Source organism: Triturus cristatus, chromosome 6, assembly GCF_964204655.1.
Source record: "Triturus cristatus chromosome 6, aTriCri1.1, whole genome shotgun sequence".
Lineage (NCBI taxonomy): Eukaryota > Metazoa > Chordata > Amphibia > Caudata > Salamandridae > Triturus > Triturus cristatus.
This window is the reverse complement of record NC_140589.1, coordinates 420,967,574-420,989,648: the sequence shown is the minus strand read 5'-3', so window position 1 is coordinate 420,989,648 and position 22,075 is coordinate 420,967,574. Positions and strand designations below refer to the sequence as shown.

Sequence of the window (22,075 nt, the reverse complement as noted above, 5' to 3'; positions counted from 1 at the left end):
TGCTTATGTATTGTGTTTGCAGCCAGACTACCCAACAACTTCGTCCTCCCAGCATTAACTAAGGACGTTTGTCTACCTCCCTCCCCCCCCAAAACCTAGGTATTTACCTTCAAGAAGTTCCTGAAATTAAGACTAGAACTTCCATCTGTCATTGAATACTATTCAATCTTTACTTCACTTTCACCTGAGGTCCTGAAGAAAGCCCCCCGACCCCTCTGGGCACATTAGGGGCTGAAACATGTCGACCAACCACTCAGACCACAACTGCAGCGGATTCATAATATGTCCTTTCTGCAACTAGCTATTTTTATCCTTCTCTTCCCTGCACCTAACAGAATAAAATTATATATAGGCAGCTAGAGGAATTTTTTAATCACAACACCTGAGCACTTCTCACCCCCTTTTTTTGTATTTTTTTCCCTGATCACTACTGGATCGTCCAGTGGTTCCCTCCGGGTTGGAGGAAGCATGGGAAAAACCCTATGATGATGCTGTCACGTATCTAAATATCAAGGCGGAGAACCAAGATATACCGCCCACGAATTATCTTACGTGAATGAGGGTTTTTTACCGAATATCGGAAACAACGATCCAAACCCTGGTGCCAGCTACAAGTGATCCATTCTCTTTGATTATTACTATATTAGCTGGAAGCCGAATGGACCACAGCCTCTTCTATTTCCCTCCCTTTGATTGATATAACCCTAGGAATTGCAACATTGTTGTAGGCAGCCAACTGAATTTCCAGCTCACGACTCGTACAAGTTTTGAATCCGCGTCCGTCTCCATGACTGTCCATAGCCAAGGATTGTGCACGGCTCGGTCAACTAATTGTACAACGCGTAGTTTGAAAATCCACACCACCCGTCTCCATACGATTCAATGGACTATGCGTGCGCACGGCTCAGTCCATGCCTGAACGATGAGTATGCATAAAAGTCAACCGCGTCGGTTCACATTGCAGTCACTGGCCAAGGCGTGCGCATGGCTCGGTCCATGCCTGCACGACGCTTATGCATAAAATTTACCCGCGTCGGTTCACATTGTAGTCACTGGCCAAGGCGTGCGCACGGTTCGGTCCACAACTGTGCGATGCATCTCTGTAGAATTCACCCGCATCGGTTCACATTGGTGTGACTTGTTAACGGATTCCACACACAATTACTTGCAAGGGCCTCAGGTGCACACCTACCACACCACAGCATGTGCCACACTGTATCCCATTAAGCAAAAAACTGGGTTTAGGCTTATATCAGTGAGGCCAAGCCTGTAACATAAATACCATCAAGAATACCAGTACTGATGTATATTTTTCTATTCGCACCTATTTGCGACAGGACATATTGAAAGAAAACAACACAAACCTTTTGACCACTTTTTCCGTCAATTTAATCAATCAATTTAGACAATTCTTATTTCACCATGATTTTAGTGACTTCTCAAAGACTTCAAAACATATATCAAAAATAAAGCTGTGAACACATAAAAGCTATTACAAACACATTCTTTACGCACGTCATTTATTCAAATCTTTCAAATCTTACATTCATTACCCATATCACACTGCACAGTCCAGAACAGACATACTTTCAACTTTCAAGAAAACATCAAATAACCACTTCTAAAGACCAAACTGTCAAGGAGAGAAGCTATGTAAATAGTAAAATTTAACACAGCCATTAATGGCCTCAACAAACTTTCTGAACTCTACAATTTGGGATAATCTCTGTTGTATTAACTTTACAAACAAGTATAATGGCAGAGAATATTGACAAGACTCCCATTCCCACAAATATGTTCTGTGGCAGGAACAAGGAGATCATTCAACAAAGTACCTACACGGAACAATAAAGTTTTTTCTCATTTTTTACGCTGCTTCGTGCTTTGTATAAAATTCACCTATATTTGATTGCCAAATAGAAATAACATCTATACTATTAAATGATTATTTTGTATTAGACCAAATGAAGGAGGACAAGAGAAGTAAACATTTAAACTACAACTCCCTGGAAGTAATAGAAGATGACAATAAAGTTTCACTCGCACTGGACGTTTTTGCATTTCTGTTCGATAAATTACCTTATGAGCACTGATTGCAAAAATACGGGAATGAAGCATAAAATATTCAATCATAATACATCTCTCCGATTGAAAATATGTATAATTAACTACAACTCCCATGAAGCAAACAACATGACGTAGCAGTTTAAATCACACGCGAGTATACGTGCAATTGCGACGCAAGGCACTTCCGGGTTCAATGTGAGAAGAAAGCAGAACTCAGGTATTTGAAATCCGCTGTACATTAACTATTTGCTTCGGCTTTTAGATAAAGTTAGAAGACTGAGCACGTCTCTTAAACTTTTTTCAGGAATTGAAAAGCAACTGCAAACGCAAAAAACTGCGCGCAAAGCCAGAAGAGTGATATTTTCTGCCTTCATAATTAAGGTATGCTCCCCTTCTATCTTTCGAAGTTGGATCACATCCTATTCAGACGCCACAAAAAGAAATGGGCTCTCATCCCCCTTTTTATTTATTTTTCTGGTTTCAGTTGAAATACAGTCTTCCCTTCATTGTGAACGGTTGATCGAACACAACGAAGTAAGCTTACAAGAATGGCAATTTAAGTAAGTGTCAGCTAAACAACGTGCAGCACGAACTAATAATGTGTTTTAGAGTGAAACAACACAGATGTTGACGATTACCCTTGTTTCCCCATTTCAGATAAAAGCCACATTTCAACGCTAAGAAGATATATACAATGTAAGCATATAATATAAATAACACCAAAATGAATGTGAGATAACAGTTTGACTGAAGAATTAAGGCTAGTCCTGATGTAGTTTCTGTGGTTGTATTCTTACAGAGTTTAAGACATCAAAAAGGTTTCAGATTGGATGATCAATCCGTCGTCAGACAAAGGTACATAATCTGGAGATTAATTGTTGCATTTGGGGTCTGTGGATAACTAGTAGTACTAAAAAGGCTTTTCTGTGCTTTAGCCTACAGGTCCTGATGAGAGCCCCAATAGTGGAAGGGGCTTGAAATGCGTCAACCTATTGTTTTTCCGGCCATATGAATCTCAAAACATAATTGAAAAACATTGTACTTTGTTTACTTTGTTAAAAACTTTTCTACGGCCACGTTTAGAGTATTTTTAGAAGTGGTTATTTGATGTTTTCTTGAAAGTTGAAAGTATGTCTGTTCTGGACTGTGCAGTGTGATATGGGTAATGAATGTAAGATTTGAAAGATTTGAATGAATGACGTGCGTAAAGAATGTGTTTGTAATAGCTTTTATGCGTTCACAGCTTTATTTTTGATATATGTTTTGAAGTCTTTGAGAAGTCACTAAAATCATGGTGAAATAAGAATTACACTGTATCCCATGGCATGTAAGGCTGCATTACCTGTGTGTGTAGGGGGGCAACATTTGGTTTGTTGTATGGCACTTTGGTGCAGCCACTCCCACGCTGTGCAGGGGTTCATGGGGACAGAATCCTTTGTTGTGCACATTACCTCTGCTGTGATGTGCAACTGTACAGTTTTGGGCATGAGTCATGGACAGTGTTGCAGGTTGGATATGTTTATGACATGTCACATACACCCTGAGTCCTGGGTGGGATGGTATGTGCGTCACAGTGAGACCCATAGCAACAATTCTGATGTACACCCACAGTCTGTGTGCATGTTGTGTCTCAGATGTGTCTGATCCCATGTGCCCAATGGGAGACAGTCTCCACATCCATGTGGTTTGTGCATCAACATTGATGTTGTGTGTGTGTCTCAGAGACGTCCATGTATGGCCTGCAGAGACAACAGGGGGCACTACCTGTGGGACTCATGGTTGTTTTGTGGCGTGTACATGATACGCCATGTCATGCCAGTGTCCATGTAGCAATACAGGGACCCTGGGTATCTGCCTGTCAAAGAGCTGTGATGCCTGGGAGACATCAGTCTTCACTTGTCACTGTGGTGTGTGTTTGGAACGTGACAGCAGTACATAGGTACTGTGACACAGTCTAATGATTTGCCATTGCACTACATGGAACTTATGTTGACATGTGGACTTGAGATGTGAGATGATGGGCATGTAGGTGACATATGTGTCCATACCCAACAGCACACACCTCAGTACATTGTGTATTTTCATGATGTATCATGTGATATTATGCTTGGTCACAGCCACATGGGTGGATGAATCGACAAACTTCCTTTGTTCATCTTGTAGGAGAGTAGGATCTGCTTCACATGGGTACCCCCACTTTTTGCTGGTGTTTCACTGTTTTCGACCTTAGTCTGGCTGTGGCCCTGCTAATCAGGACCCCAGCCTAGCTGCTTCCTCTCTAAAATGGTTTGCATGTACATTAGGTACATATCTAATTGGATTCTGGAGTACCTTATAAGCCCCTAGTATATGGTATACTATGTAACTAGGGCATAGGTACCTCAGAGGCCTACCAGGGGCTGAAGCATGTATTATGCCACCCCTGGGAAGCACTCCAAAATGGCACCACAGGTCTTCTACTGCAACCTGGGTAAGGTGGTGCTTGCACCCCTTACTGTGGTATAGGCTACCTATATCACTATCATTGCACGCACATATAAAACCTATATGTCACTCCTATGGCAGGCCTTAACAATCCTGAAGGCAGAGTGCTTGGTTTTTATGTGAGAGGGGGCCTCTGCATGAGCAGAGCCCCTCTGTAGCATTCGGAGTACCTCCTCTGATGCTTTGTGGTGCAGCCTGACCATATACTCTTAAGTGCATTATAACTTTGCGGTAAATGCTAACTTTGGGATGGCTGCACGGAAACATGTTGTGTTTGGTGTCAAACGCTTAGGAATACTACCCCCCCTGCCAGTTCTGGAGGCAGGGGTAGCATTCCACCCTTCTAGAGGGAGAGGCATGTTCACACTGCTCTATCCCGGTAGGAGTTTCAAAAGCCCTGGCATCACAAAATGGATGCCTCTGCCACAGACACGGGTCTGGCCTCCTGCTGCTGACCGAAACTCCATCAGGGGAGGCCTGGGCAACAGGTTTCCTGTCCCAGGGAGGTGTAACCACCTCCCCAGACAAGCAGTTGTGTATTGGGGCTGGGTGGGAGCACTCTCTGGTGCTTTGAAGTCTTGCACTGGGGGCACACTTGGTGTCCCTGTGCATAGTCCAGTTCAAACCGGTTGCCCGGGCTACCTGCCCCTGCTCTTGTGCAAAACTGGACAAAGGAAATGGGTGTAACCACCCCTCTTTCCAAACCCTTCCATAGGTGGGTCCCTAGAGTATGTCCAACCCCCAAACTTAGTATAAATATGGAAACCCAGTCCTTGCGACTTTAGATTACCCTGGACAAAACTCTGCAACATATATCCTGGACCTCCGATGTTCTACTTTGACAAGAAGACTGAAGAAATCTCCCTTGGGGTCAAGGAGTGACTCGCCTGCTTGGCAGGCACCAAAGAAGCAACTGACCGGTCTGCATCGCTGAAGCTCCTGCCGGACGCCAAAGTCTTTGCATCACCAGAGGTGGATTTCCAGACTTTTCTGAGGCTACCCTAAGTCCACAGCAAAGCTGAGGCCCATGACCCCTGGACACCGTGAACCTTTGCAGCAGCACTATCTTCCTGGTCTTCCTTGAAGTGGTGCTTTGGGCTCCGAGTAGCCCCAGCCTTGAGCACCTCCTGCACTGAAGATTTCTGGCCTCCACTCCACAATTGACCCGTTGGCCAGTTTCAAGTGCGACCGCTCGATGCTCCTTCGAGATCAGTTGGCTAGTATGTCCTCACGAAGGCAACTCCCCCTTGCTGGGTGAGTCCGTCAGACCTTGCTGGTCTGCACCACAGTCCTTTCTCTGATTTCCAGTAACTTGCTCTTGCCAAGGCTTTTTGGGTCCAATCTGGTCGCCCGACACCGCAGCACTCAACAGATTTTGTGGGACAGCTCGAATCCAGCTCCTGGTTGTCATCAGCACCTCCTGGACCTCGTGGCTGAAGAGTCAAGGCACCTGTCAACTCACCTGAAGCACCCGACATCTGTGGGCATTGATCCATCCTGCCCTCGGTCACTGGCAAGTGACCCAGACTCTGTCCCCTCTGCTTTCAGGTTCCTTCCATCCTAGATCCAGGCTTGGATCTTCACGGCAGCAGCAGCTCTTCGCCAGCTTCCATTGAAATCGACGACGCGACCCGACACCAAAAGACACCTATGCACTCGGCGTCCCTAGGTGAGGAAACACGAGTTCTCCGGTGCTCCCATGGGTGCTAGCCCTAGAACTTCCTAAGTCCAAAAGGGTTTGGTCCTAACTCGGTTATAAGTGTCCCTAATCTTTAATTTTCCAAAAATGACATTGCCCATAGAAGCTAACGGGAACCCTCGGTTGTGTTTACACACTGCACACAGTCCCCGTGGGTCCCCTGTGTCACTTCCTTGGGTGGTTCCTTGGGGTCCCAGTGATTCTACAGGCTCTAGGCCTTGTGTCTAGTTCAGTCGTGGTTCTTATACCACTTTATTGGTATATGGTTTGGTACGCCCCTAGGGCCAAACGTGTATTTGTGCTATTACTGTTGATTGCTAACTTGTAAATTAAGTACTTCGAACTCCAGTCTCATAAAGAGACTAGAGGGGTGTGTTTTATCTTAAATACATATATTTTAAATATATACCTGGTGTGGTTGTCCTTTCATTTGATCATTCAAGAGATTATAGACTGGTAAAACAAGCTGCTTTACATTCCTTCAAGACTTAGCCTGAAGGCTGCTCTCCATAGCTACCACTAGGATAGCTTTCAATAAAACTTGTCTTTAACCTATTCACCATAAGGGGTTGTTTGGACTGATACAAGGTGCACACTATAATTAGTGGACAGCATATATCAGGCCAACTTCCAACACATCTCTGTACTGCAGGGCACCAGCTGTCCATAGACAGTTCCCAGACTTTGAAACCATGCTGGAACGCGACCGCATCCGGCGGTACCGCTTCACCAGGCCACTGATTGAGGAGTTGGCGGAGCAGTTGGCGCCACATCTGCTACCTGGCCGGACATACCCTACAGCACTGACCCCAGAGGTGAAGGTGATGGCAGCCCTACACTTCTTTGCTACCGGTACCTTCCAGTACACTGTGGCTACCGCTGGTGGTATGTCGCAAACTATGTTCAGTCGTGTGCTTCGCGATGTCTTAGAGGGGATGTTGCATTTCCTTGACCTGTACATCAAGTTTCCTAGCCCAGGTCAACTCACTGACATAAAGACTGCTTTTTATACACTGGGGAGGATGCCGAACGTCATCGGATCTATTGATGGTACACATGTGGCCCTGGTACCACCACGGGCACATGAGCAGACATACCGGAACAGGACACATTTCCACTTCATCAATGCTCTGGTGGTATGTCTAGCGAACATGTGTATCACACATGTGTGTGCACGTTTCCCCGGTTCTGTGCACGATGCCTACATCATGAGGAGTAGTCGTATTGCAATGATGATGTCACAGATGCCAAACCAGGGTGCCTGGCTTGTTGGTGTGTACGGACTGTTTACCATTGTGTGTGTTTGGCAATGTTGTATTCCACCCTCTTTCATAACTCAACTAATTGTTCAATTGTTTGTATGTAGGTGACTCCAGATACCCCAACATGCCGTGGTTGCTGACACCCCTCAGGAACCCTGTGACACCAGCCGAGATCCGCTACAATGAGACACATTGTCGGACTAGGAGGGTGATCGAGCAGACATTTGTTCTGAAAAGCTGCTTCCGCTGCCTGGAGAAGACCGGAGGGGCCCTCCCATATGACCCTGCAAAGGTGTGCAAAATTATCATTGAATGCTGCATGCTACACAACATGGCAGTGCGGAAGAAGTTGCCTCTCATACAGGATGACGATGACCTACATCCGCCACCTGTGGAGGATCCAGGCCTGGGCCACGATGCCAGTGATGATGATCATGAGGGTGACGTCCGCACACAGCTCATCAACAACTTCTTCACCTGAATGTGAGTTTAAAGGGTTGTTATTTCAATGTATTGAGTTAGCCTGAAATGTGTTGGTGATGCTCGGTTGCTGTTTGAGTGTGTCTGTGTGCTACTTGACTGGTTGCGTGCAGTGATGTGTCCTTTCAGGTAGTCTGTACTCCACAATAGTGTCAACATGCTAACTTGTTTCTGTGTAGGTTTCTTGTGACATGTTTTTTGCATGTGTATTGCATTTCTATCCTGTTCTGCTGTGCTTTTGACTGTGTCTTATGTCCGTCCTTCCCAGGGTACTTTGCCTGTTGTTTGGTCAACTCTGACCCCCAAGACCCAGAATCCAATCCCAGGGTGGAAGTTGTCGATTCCCATCAAGTGATGTACCACACACCCCTGGACTTCAATGCTTCAACACATGGTGACCGTGTGTCCACTGTCACGTAGAATTACCTTGCAACTGTTGTGTAATAAACATGTTGCTGATGTGTAATGAACCTGTGCTACACTTTGTTATGTGCATTGTTTGTCTTCCCACATCTGACTGACATTTGATTACCTCACCTGTGGGCTTGTTACCACTGAATGTGGATAGGTGTGGTGTCTGTGCATTCCACTGTATTTCTGGTCAACATCATTGTAAGCGATGAGTTACATGGCCATGGTGAGTATGTGTTGTGGTGGTCTAGTGGTGTGTCTCCCTCACATGTGTCACATCACCATGACTCACATAACGGTGATCACATTGCTGTAGTAGTTAGCATGCACTGTGTTCTTTAGCAGATCATCATCTCCATGACACATACCAAGTTGGAATCACAACAGAGGCAAGTATAGTGTAATAGTGAGTTTATTTACAAACATTTGTGAGGATAGTGCACAGGATGGTGGGTGCTGTACATTGGGTTTTGAATCCAAAGTTCACAGATGAGTTGGAAGTGTTGGTAGCTGAAATGTCCAGAGTAAAGTCCACAGTCATCTGCTCCATTAGACCAACATAAACCCTCCATGTCATGTTAGCGAGTTGGGTAATATACAACAAGGTGAACGGTTTGCACAGAAAGAACATTTTCCAGAACAGGTTTTGTGTCCCTGGGGGATGTGCATGGCCATCTGCGTCTCACTTGTTCTTCTTTGCACGACCCCTCTTCTTCTTCTGGGTGTGATCCTCAGGTGCAGGTGTCTACGGTGCAGAGGACTCTCCACCAGAGTCATCCTCCCTCCCTGTCGCATTAGCAGATCTAGCGGCAACAGATGTTGTGGGAACACAGGGAGGTGTGGACATGTTGGTGCTTATCTGGAGGAGGCATGTCAGTATTCCCATATGCACTGCAGTAAGTTCATCCCACTTGGACTCCATGCGAGCATGATGGGCAGCCTGCTCCTGTTGAATGTCCTTGAGGATCCCCACTACCTGGCCGAATCCTCCTGTGCTATCCTGGTACGCACCTATGATGCGTGCCAGTTGGGCGTCATCATGTGGTCCAGACCCCTCTGCAAGCCGTGACCTCTGCCTCCCACCCCTCCCACCACCCCTAGCCACACAGGCAGGACCTGCGGTGGCACGCACAGGTGACCCTGGGCTCCCTTGGGTGTTGTTACTGGTAATGTTGTCCGTAGCTTCCTGGGTGGCCTGTGTCCCTGTACTGTTGGAATTCTGTGTCCTTGGTCTGTCTGTGTTGGCGGGGGTGCTCTGTCTGTTGCCAGATGTTAGAGGCGTGGGTGCAGGGAGTGCAGATGTTTGTGCTGCTGGTGCTGCATGATGACTCACACCGGAGGTGCCAGGTTGTTCTTCGTCATCCGAAGAGGACAGAGACTGATCCACAACAGAGAGCTGAGGGTCCACTGGAGTCTGGGACAGGGACTCCTCTTCGTTTGCTGCTGTGTCCCCAGCACCACCTGTGTTTGGAAGAGACACACAATGTATGTTATGTTTGTACAGGCATCAATGGTTCACATACATGACATTTGCAACTGTACGTCAGGATGCATTTCCAAAGTTGTCACGGACTGAGATTGATATTGTTGTAGCACATTGTCCAGCCAACATGAAGCATTTCAATGTGCATGTCGAAGTGTGTGCATGACCAGCTCATGTATAGATTTGACTGTACATGGCCATTGCTACTCAAGGGCCATCACGCGGCTGACACAGGTGTGTCATCCCTGTACACATTTGACCTTTAACGAGGACATACGTGCAATTCCACTTAGGATATATTGTAAGATTGGGTCATGTCTGGTAGCAGTTTTTGCTAGTCTGTGTGCGTCACATTGGTGTGTTGGTACAACATGGTCACAGTCCGGTATGCCTGTGATCTCTTGGGAGAAAGTTATTTTTCCTGTGTTCCTAGTTCCCATCTCATTTCATACAAGTGATAATGTCACCATAGCTAATGAGGCTGGTGCTGAGTTTTGTATGTGCAGAAGTGATTTAACTTGCCAATGATCTCCATGGTGATATGGATTGAGCAAAGCAGCTCTCTGGCTTTTCCATGCTCATGACAGTGATAGCCAGTGTTGTGTGTGTTGCAGTTTTGCTGCTGTGAGTAGCATGTCTCCTCCAATGCAGGCCAGGTTAGACCCTGTGTCTACAGTGTCTATGACAGTGAGCGGTGCGTTGTGTGAAGGATGCATATGTTGCAGAACGATGTAGGAGTGGAATGCAGCTCACAACAGCACCTAGTGTGAATGAAACCATGCTACAGTGTCAGCTATATTGGTGTGTCCATTCCATTCACTGTCAGATGTCCCCTGTCAATGATGTATATATGAGTTCCTGTGTGTTTAGTGCAATGTACAATATATGGATCTCCACACTTGTCATCTGCAAGACACACCTTCACAGCTAGGCCAGGGGGCACCCCTGGACACTGCATCCCCAGTGAGTGAGTTTGAACATACGGTTGCAATGGCTGTGTGTGTGAACGTGTTTGGGTTGGCCAGTGCATATGTGTGATTTGCAGCCACATCATTTATCAGGCACATGTGTCAGCCATCTTGCCCGGGCATTTACTTTGTGAGTGACTGGTACCACATGTGCAATGTGTTTTATCAGAGAAGGTGTGTGTATGGCCAGCATTAGTGTTATTTGTTTTCAAGTCAAGACCTCCTTCTCCCCCAGGCCAGTTATCCCATCATGAAGCGTGCCACCATTGCAGTGGGTGCAGATTAACTTTCAGGATGTCAGTCAGTGCAGTCCTGTTGATTGTTGGTGCACAGTTCCCAGAAGGCCTAGTGCTCCCCACAACAGAGCCCAGTGTCAGACATCTTGTCAGTCCATTTCCACTCCCTAGGAGGGGAGCATGGTTCAGTGTGAGCTTGCTGGGCCATGTAGGTGGGTGGCGATTGTCTGTGACTGCAACTCCCATCATGCTCTTGGCTACACCCCCCTCCCAGCATGTCCATGCTTCCTTCCTTTTGACTCTGCTTCCCTGTGAGGGAGTGTGACAGCAACGGCAAGATGGCTCAGAGTGCAGTCCTGTTGTTTGTTGGTGCACATTTCCCAGCAGGGCCTTGTGCTCCCCACAACAGAGCCCAGTGTCAGACATCTTATCAGTCCATTTCCACTCCCTGTGAGGTGAGCATGGTTCAGTGTGAGATTGCTGGGTCATGTAGGTCAGTGGGGATTGTCTGTGACTGCAACTCCCATCATGATCTTGGCTACATCCCCCTTCCCAGCATGCCCATGCTTCCTTCCTTTTGACTCTGCTTCCCTGTGAGGGAGTGTGACAGCAATGGCAAGATGGCTGATGTTGTTTGTTGGTGCACAGTTCCCAGCAGGGCCTTGTGCTCCCCACAACAGAGCCCCGAGTCAGACATCTTGTCAGTCCATTTCCACTCCCTGTGAGGTGAGCATGGTTCGGTGTGAGATTGCTGGGCCATGTAGGTGGGTGGGGATTGTCTGTGACTGCAACTCCCATCATGCTCTTGGCTACACCCCCCTTCCCAGCCTGCCCATGCTTCCTTCCTTTTGATTCTGCTTCCCTGTGAGGGAGTGTGACAGCAATGGCAAGATGGCTGAGAGTGCAGTCCTGTTCGTTTGTTGAGGCATAGCTCCCAGCAGGGCATGGTGCTCCCCACAACAGCGCCCAGTTTCGCTACAAGTCCAAAAAGAGCCCCTGTGCAGAAGCCAGTGTGGTGTATCTTTTGGTGATATTTCAATACAGTGTGAGTCAATGCATTATCCCATGTGAGTTGTGTAGAGTTTGTGTTGAGGGGTGTGTGTGACAAAACATGCTGGTAAGTATGGTCAGAGCTGTCAGTCCTCCTTCCCACCTGGCCAGGCATCCCACCATGAAACGTGCTTACGTTGCAGGGCGTGCAAGTTGGCTTTCAGGATGTCAGGCAGTGGTGTCCTGCTTCTGATTTGAGCACAACCCCTACCAGGGCCTTGTGCTCCCCACAGCAGGACCAAGTGTCAGCCATCTTGTCAGTTATTCTCCACTCCCTGTGATGTGAGCATGGTTCAGAGTGGTCTTGATGGGCTAATTGGGAGGGGGAGCATTATCTGTGACTACAAACCCCATCATGCTTTTGGATACACTCACTTCACCAGCATACCCACTATTCCTTCCTGTCAGTCAGTTTCACTGTGATGTAGTGTGTTTGTGGTGGCAAAATGTCTGACAGTGTTTATTTAGATTTGTGCCACTGCCTTGCTCTATTTGTTGGTAGTTTTGTACATGTCATGACACAGTTACAAGTCGCTATGAGATGGCAGGTATTGTGTTTGTCTGACTAGCATACACATTTTGGGATGATTATCTATTGTTTACTGTGGCTTTGCTAACGGTGCATGGTTTCACTGTCCCCTTGACAGTGATGTGTGTGTATTGCCACACAATATTGAGTATATTGGTTGTGTACTCACCAGGCTCTGGTATGTCTGATAGACCACGAATGCTTTATGGTGGTAGGATGTCCCGCACCTTTGCCTCCCAGGACCTGAAGTATACTGGTTTGGCAGGAGGGCCACCACCAGTGCGCTGACTCAAGGCGTGATCCTTCTCGATGAGCTTCTTGACCCTCCTGCACACATCATACCAGCTTTTCTGGATGTCATCCTTTGTGCGCAATATTGGTGCTTGTGCGTTGACCTTGTCCACAATCCTCGCCCACATCTTTGTTTTCTTTGACATGGGGGTCCTTTGGACCAATGTACCAAACAAATGTGGCTTTACTCTGATGATTTCCTCTACCAGGACTTCTAACTCACTATCTGTGAACTTTGGATTCTTCTTTGGGGGCATGGTGATGGGTGGTGGTGGTGAGTGATGTGTGTGAGGGTGCAAGTGAGGGTGGGTGAGTGTCAGTTTTGCTAGGTGTATGTGTGAGTGCTTTTGGAGAGGTGCTAATGGTATGAAGGTTGTGTGAGGGGTGAGTTGTGAGTGTGTCTGTGGTTGCTGTCTGATGGTGTTCTCTGCTGACTGTTCTCTTGAATTTGCAAAGGATATTAGTAGTGATTTGTGGCTTTTACATAGGTGGAGTTGTGGGTGTGTCTTTGTTCCAAGTTTCTTTTTTTAATATTTATTGACCTTGTCATTGCTTGTTTGGTCCTTTTTTGTATTTTTTCCTTTGGGTTTTTTAGGCATGAAGGAGACGTCCTTCTGACTGAGACGGATGCTGATGTTCGCTTGTGTGGGCTTTTCTGGGTCTTGCACGCTGACTTTCTTCTGTGTTTCATACATGTCGGTCACGGAGATCTCTTTTGCTTCAGGTCCCTTTTTTCTGTGCGTGTCGGTCATGCGGCTTGGGCTCTGTGCGAGTCGGTCTGGTTTTACACACACTGCATCGTACTGTGCGGGTTGGACATCGTGGATATGTGTCGGTTGGGTTCATTCCTGGTGCATGTCGGTCGGAGCGAATCGCGTCCCGTTTCCGGGCGAATCACTGGTTTCCCTACGGCTCGGTCGTACGGCTTGAATTCCGTAGGTATTGGTTGTAATTCACACATGTTGTACTGCACGGGTCATACGGCGCCGGTCCGTGTCGGTCGTTCTCCATTCCCGGTCCATGTCGGTCGGTACGTTTTACGTCCGGAATCGGAATCGGCCCCTAAATTGTAGTGCACCACCATGTTGTTACTTGCCCCTCACTTTAGCTCTCCAGCATGTAGCACACAATTATATTAGGGCATTATACCATCACCCAAAACCTCGACATATTGTTAAGGACCTAAATATTGGGTCTAGTGCCCCGGGGTTCCCTAAAGACCACTGTAAGATGGCAGCCGTAGTGGGATCTATAACTGGCTTAGTCTGCCCTCGTTTTACATTACTTAACAAACGCCGGATCTGGTCGGCTGCAGTGCGCAGCAGACACGCACGGCAAACATGCCACGTCCTGGAGATCGCTCCGGATCAACATCACTGCCGGTAAGTAATGCTCCACAGACAGGCAATGGTTGAATACTGGGTGTAAGGGTAGAGCCAATAGTGATAACACCATTTATTTTTACTTTAGGATGGGGCAATGATTCTAACAACTCCATTATTCTTGGATACATGAAATAGACTATTAGTTACCAGACTACTTAGACGATTTCTCCAGGATCAATAATATAAGGAACCCCTTTCAGGGTTGGAAGTAATTGGGGAACCAGGTAGGGAGTTCCCCAATTACTATTTAGTTTAATCATCAATGTAATACATTTAATACCATCCTTTAGCTTATGTGCACTTTACTTTTTAATATTTAGAGACTACTTGAAACCTACTACAGGTATCATAGGGTAACCAAATACCACAGCCCATATACGTGTGCTCACATAATTTAGTCAGCATGCTCACTCCCATACTTCGCAACATGAGGGTGTACTGCCTCACTGTAAATGAAATAAAATAGAACAAAATGAAAGAATATTATATGAGAAACAAATTGTATATGTTGATTGCATGCCCGGTACCGCACCTTGCCTACCAAGGACTACCCCCACAGGGAAGTTGATAACATCAATTGCACCCATGTGCATAATAGTGATAAACCCGACAATTGGGGATTTATATGTTCTTTCTTCCGCCATTGTTATACTGGCACACCAATAAATATGTACAAATTGCATGTATTATTTGAGTTCACTTGTATTTCCACACCATACCACTCATAAAGTGGGAACTTAAATAAATCACCAAAGTCATGGCGATAATATTTGATAGTAAACCTGTTCTATTCTACGATTGCATATACGAACAAGTACTTGTTTATATATTCCCTTAGCCCTGAAGAAGCCGCGGGGTATTCCCTTGTAACATCGACGAAACACGTGTTGGCTAAGAAGGCTTGAGATTTCAAATTAAAGACATCTGAAAATACAAGACAAGCATGAGTGTTATATATCAATGCAATTTTATGTATTTATTTCCAAACATGTGCAGAGGATTTGTATATACAATCAAGTGGTCTGCTGAACACGAACTTGAGGATTTGGTGGTCTTTCCCTACTTATGCACCGTGCCAGATTACTTGCTATAACAAATATATGCTTGTGACCGTAGAGCGCCATTTGCCTATTGCCCACCACCAAACTTGTATATCCAAGTATTTTCGTTGTTTAAAATATTAATTTTTGTGTAATGTAGAAATATCGATTTTGTAAATATCGATGGCAAATATATTGTTGTCAATAATATTGACTGTTTGTATTTTTTTGTATAATGTTTATGTTTTTTTAAAATTAATTTGGTAGTAGATATTTTATATTTTTCAATTTAATTTTTTTATGTGATAATGTGTGTTGTTATTGTATTTTAATTTATTTTTAGGAGCGGGATGTTGGTTTATAGGGGATAAGGGTGGAAAGTAAATCAAAAATATTTGTTTAAAATTTGAAATAATTGTAAAATGTTTATAAAATGTTAGGAGCAGGATTTTGGGTTTATAGGGGACAGGGGTGGGAACTAATTTAAAAATATTTATTTAATTTCTTTTTATATTTTTTTAATTTTATGGGAAAATGTAGGAGCGAGAAGTTGGGTTTATAGGGGATGGGGGGAGAAATTTAAGAATGTTGGTTAAAAAAAAATTTTAATAAAAAATGTATTGAAAGATATAAATAACTGTACACTTCCAATTTTCAAAAATTGTAAAACAATTTGGGGGTGTCAATACTTTGATGTAAATTGTTTAAAACATTTTTTATTATTTTAATTTAAAAACCAATTTCATAAAATACAATCGGTTTATTATTTTTACTTTTTTTGACATAATTTTGTAATTCTTTTTGTATTTAGTTAAATGTAAACAATGATAAATGTTTAAATGTGGAAATTATAATTGTGATAAAGAAATTAATAAGATTATTTTTATTTTGTGGGTAGGGGTGTTTCCATTTTTTAAAATAATTTTTGTAGTATTTGTATTAATAATCATTTATGTTTTTACAATTTTTTATTTATATTTTTTGGAGTTAAATCTAAAAAGAAAATGTGTTACATTTTTTATTTTGATAATATTTTTAATTGTTTTAAATTTTTTGTTTTTTTCATAGTTTTGAAATATTTAATATTTTTACATGTTTTTTAATTATGTAGTATTTTCCTTTTATTTTGTTTTGGAGTTAGGAATATCATTTTTTTTTTAGTTGGAATAGTAATTTATTATGGTTTTTTTTTATACAGCACTTTCTTTATGTTTAGTTGGTTTTTGAGTTGGAATAGTAATTTCTTATGGTTCATTATCCAGCACTTTCTTTGAGTTTAGTTGGTTTTGGAGTTTGAAAAGTAATTTTTTGGGGCTTAATATCCCGCACTTTCCCTGAGTTTAGTTGGTTTGGGAGTTAGAATAGTAATTTATTTTGGGTTATTATCCAGCACTTTTCCTGAGTTTAGTTGGTTTTGGAGTCAGAATAGTAATTTATTATGGTTTATTATCTAGCACTTTCCCGAGTTTAAGGGCTGAATACGATGGTGGGCAGGTCGCCACCGCCGGGCCGGCCATCAAAAGGTGATTTACCCACCGCCATATTAGGATGGCAGTGGGAATCACTATTATTCAGCGGCGGTCAGAAAGACCAACCGCCACGGTTCCGCAAGGTGGTCCTTTTCCACCCGCCTCGCAGAACCCAGAACCAGGCAATCATTGCGGCGGTGCGGATCGGAATCGGCACCTAAATGTATTAAAAAAACATAAAAAGAAATGTACTAAAATGTTTAGTTTTTCTCATAACATTTTTTAAATAATAGAAATCAAAGTGTATATAATTGAAGAACTAAATATATACGTACTTATTTCATGATTATACTTCAGAAAATTTCCCCCCCGTATGTACGTGCCGTACCCCCAGCCCCCCGTATGTACGCGCCGTACCCCCAGCCCCGTATGTACGCGCCGTACCCCCAGCACCCTGGTATGTTCGCGCCGTACCCCCAGCCCCGTATGTACGCGCCGTACCCCCAACCCCCCGTATGTACGCGCCGTACCCCAGCCCGTATGTATGCGCCATACCCCCATATGCGCTGGGGGTATGGCGCTCACATACGGGGGGCTGGGGGTACGGCGCGTACATACGGGGCTGGGGCTATGGCGCGTATATACAGGGGCTGGGGGTACGGTGAATACATACGGGGGGCTGGGGGTACGGCCTGTACATACGGGGGTGGGGGGTACGGCGCGTTCATACGGGGGGGCTGGGGGTATGGCGCGTACATACGGGGCTGGAGGTACGGTGCATACATATGGGGGGGCTGGGGGTACGGCGCATACATACGGGGGCTGGGGGTACGGCCCGAACATACGGGGGTGGGGGGTACGGCACGTACATACGGGGGCTGGGGGTACGGCACGTACATACGGGCTGGGAGTCTGGCAGGTACATATGGGGGGCTGGGGGTGTGGCGCGTACATATGGGGGGCTGGGGGTACGGCCCGAACATACGGGGGGTGGGGGGTACGGCGCGTACATACGGGGGGCTGGGGGTATGGCCCGTACATACCGGGGTGGGGGGTACGCGCTGTACATACGGGGGGCTGGGGGTACAGTCCATACATATGCAATGTTGGGGTAAGCACCGTACATGATGACACTTACGATGTGGGTGATGGCGTGTACGGCGCATACCGGGCCCCCAGTTTCTCGTGCATCGCGGCGTACTTAGCTTTTCCAGCACTTTTTGGCTCCCGTAAAAATATAGCCGTGCGGAGCGCTGTGGGTACGAATCGTACTTGCTGGTCCATAAAACGCTGCCTGACTCCGTGCGGACATCGCGTCCGCGCTGTCCAGGATCGGAATTGTATGTATTTTTTTAGCCGTACGGTGTTTTTTACGATTCGTACGGAAATGGTATTTCTGTACGAATCGTACTTGCTGGTTTGTACGGTGGAATTCCCGGGTACGAGTCGTACGGAGAAAACGCTCCGTACCACCATTTGTACCCGGGTTTTACAGGATCGGAATCGGCACCTTAATATGATTTTATTTTTGTTGTAAAATTATATAATATGTATTTTACAAGTTTATATTTTGTAAATGTTTTATTATTTAGTATATTAAATATTATTATTGAGAAAATAGTTAATATATTAAATAATTTACAATTTGTTTTACAAATATAGTTTATATCATTTATTTTTATAAAAATTGTTATATTCGTTGCACTTTTACAATAACCTTATTGTAATTTTATATTTTGAAGGTGAGTACATGAAACAAACCGGTCGGTAACGGCCGATTTTCGGTAAATATGCCGTTACCGACCGGTATTTAGACAAGTGAGATGTAGGAGGCCAAACACAAGTTTTCGGTAAATTTGAAGCGGTAAATACCGATTCATAATTACCGAATTCTAAAATACCGATTCATATTTACCGAATACATATTTACCGATTCGGTAAATATGAAGTGGTAAATATGAATCGGTAAATATGAAGTGGTAAATATGAAGTGGTAAAACTGAAAATGACATGTAGGAAAAATCGGTAATTAAGAAATCCATGAAATTCGGTAATTAAGAGTCGGTAATTAACACTCAGTGAAAGCAGGTGGTAACCATCAACAGACCATATAAGCAATCCCAAAATGCAACAGCGTGGACAACATGGCCGCTCTGTATGTCATTGCAAGGCACCTACGTCTACAGGCAACAGGTCTGAGGATTTGGAGACGGGAGGAACGCATCTACAGACAGCGCATCACACTCTTCCAACTGACTGATGCAGAGATACATGAAAGGTACAGGCTACACCCCCAAACCATCATGGACCTGATAAGGGACCTGCACCCACTCCTGGACCAGCCAACAAGAAGGGCGCATGCCATACCACCACATGTGCAGGTGCTCTGCAGCCTACATCTACTGGCATCTGGCAGTTACCAGGGGGTTATAGCTGCGGTGGGCGGTGTATCCCAGAGTTGCCTGTCCCGTTTCTTCAGGAAGTTCCTGGATGCCATGATGCAGAGAATGCACCACTACATCAGCTTCCCAAACACACAGGCTGAACTGCAGAAAACTAAAACTGACTTTTATCACATGGCACAGTTCCCCCATGTCATTGGCTGTATTGATGGCACACACATCCCAATCTGCCCACCAGCTGACACTGAGCACATCTACAGGAACAGAAAGTCCACCCACTCCATCAATGTGCAGGTGATCTGTGATGCAGGGAACATCATCACTGATATTGTAGCGAAGTTTCCTGGGAGCACCCACGACTCTTACATCTTCCAGAACAGTGGGATCTACACACGACTGATTGCCGGAGAATTTGGAGAGGGATACCTGCTAGGTAAGTAACAGTGACGCCCCATGAAACCTGCAAATCATAGTGTATAGAGGCATGTGACTGATGGTTCCCTTTTACTCACCTAGGCGACAGTGCATATGCCTGCCGGTCATTCATCCTCACTCCCTACCTACACCCATCAACCCAGAGTGAGAGACGATATAACGTGGCACATAAATCTACACGCAATGTGGTGGAGCGCACGTTTGGACTACTGAAAAGCAGGTTCCGCTGCCTCCACAAGAGCAGAGGCGCACGCCAGTACACACCGATCAACTGCTGAAAGATCATTGCCACTTGTGCAATGCTGCACAACCTTGCCACGAAGAGAGGAACAGAGGTGGAACTAACAGATTTTGAGGACAACGAGGAAGAGTCAGGCCAGCCAGAGGGCAACGCAGCTGGAGTGCCAATTGCAATAGATGGGAGAGAGAGACGGGCAGAGATCACATGCAACTATTTCTGAGTAAGAGGGGACACAGCCAGTTGTGGTATGTCATGACGTAGTTTTAATGCGGCACTACGCCATGAAAACAAGATCAAGCCAATCTGGCAACATAGCATATTTACAAGGAGTAAGTCCAGGGTTACGTCACCCATTGGGAATTGGCTACGCAGGGCTGCATCATTGTTTGTGCATACGCGCTGCAGTGTGGGATGCCATGGATTGAGCATCCTCACTACAGCCAACCCCAAGCCGCCTGCTGCTCCTGCGTGCTTCTGGGATGGGGGGTGTGATGCTGCTCCTGCTGCTGGAGTCGATGCTCTCCGCAGCATCCCCTGCAGCAGTTGTCGCCGCCTGACTTGTTAATAGCACCTCTAGTGCACTTGTCACCTGCACCATCCCCCGAGACACGTCGCTGCAGCAGTGTGTCAGGCCCTCCTGCATCGACACAGAGCGCCGGCAGAGTAGAGAAGTGGCAGTTGCCAGACGGTTGAGTGCCCTGGTGTTAGTGTCCCTCCTCTGCCGTTCCCGGCGCCGTGCATCTATGTCAGCATCTAATTTGCTGCACGACTGCTGGATTGACTGGGTCATGTCCCGAATGCCCGCTGCCATTGTGCTGATGTTATTGTCCATGTTGACTAATGTAGATTTCATGCACCGCATATGCCTCTGGACTGAAATGACTGCCTTTGTTTGCAGGCGCTTTTGTTTTAACATTTGGCCCTCGAGCCCCGAGAAGACACCATGGCTGTCAATGTTTGCTGGTGGACTCTGGACACATGACCTGCGGCGCCCTCTTGCACCCGTCTGTTCTGCCTGTGAGGTGTAGGGCACAGTGGCATGGCTCCCATCCTGGGGCATAGTAATTTTATCAGGGCCCCTGCTGTCGTCAGACGAGGTGTCTAAGGCTCGCAGCCTGGCGGCGGAACGCCTCCTCATTCTCACACATGCAGGCGGTGATGTGGCCGGTGAATCAAACATGAGTGGCGATGCTGGCTCTGGGTGAGGTGATGCTGGCTCTGGTTGAGGTGAGGCTGGCTCTGGTTGAGGTGAGGCTGGCTCTGGTTGAGGCGAGGCTGCCTGTGTTAGTGGTGCGGCTGCCTGTGGCACTGCTCCCTGGGCTGAACTTGTGCTGGCCAGAGCTGATCTGTGTGGCCGGTGTGCCCTCTCTCCTGCAGCATGTCCTGTCCTGCGCGATGTCACATCTGTGGACAGAAATGCAACATCGGCTCAGTGTACCTGAAGGGCTGCATAGCAAGCATCACAATTAAATCATGTTACACTCTAAATTTGTCCTCTGCCTGCTTTTGGCTAATGTGTGTAACATGCCTTGTTGTCCTGTGCCATTTACTTCATGGTTGGGGTTTCCCTGACTACATCTCCCAGAATGCATTGCCTGTCTGCACTAACACATGGACTGGAGTGGGATACTCATTTCACAATGGGGGATGTGGGATAGGGGTAGGGGGGGCTACATTGCTGTGCATTCGTCTTACCTTGTTGGGTGGCGGCTCTGGCAGAGCTGTCAGCATCCCCAAGGCCTACGACGCTCTCATTCTCGATTGTGGCCCCCACCAGCTCCTCAAGTTCAGTGAGGGCAGGTGCCCTGTTGGTTCCACCTCCAGTCTGGCTGGCCTCCTTCTGGATTTCCCCCATCTTCCTCTTGGTTACAATCCTCAGGTCATACCAGCGCTTTTTGAGGACCTCTATGTCCCTGTGGGTCACTCCCACAGCATTGACCTGCGCCTGGATGGCCAGCCAAATATTGCGCTTTTCAGCCTCAGGCACTTGCAGGGACTGCCTCCCAAACAGCTTCTGGTGCTGCTTCACCACCATCTCCACCAGCACCTGGAGTTCCTTGGGGCTGAATTTCATCTTCCTCCTCCTTTCCCCTCCATCTCTCACTGTCCTCTGCGTCGACATGATGTTTTTTTGCTGCACAAA

General features: G+C 46.1%; 1 long non-coding RNA gene across 1 annotated transcript in view; it reads left to right on the top strand.

Moving 5' to 3' along the window:
• Positions 1-2,252: 2,252 nt before the first annotated feature.
• Positions 2,253-22,075, top strand: part of LOC146817233 (uncharacterized) — a 35,506-nt gene continuing 15,683 nt past the window's right edge. Inside the window, exons 1-5 of the long non-coding RNA XR_014962518.1 lie at positions 2,253-2,284; positions 2,372-2,448; positions 2,552-2,627; positions 2,725-2,763; positions 2,844-2,922. This is a non-coding gene — a long non-coding RNA (uncharacterized LOC146817233). The remainder of the gene's footprint in view (positions 2,285-2,371; positions 2,449-2,551; positions 2,628-2,724; positions 2,764-2,843; positions 2,923-22,075) is intronic.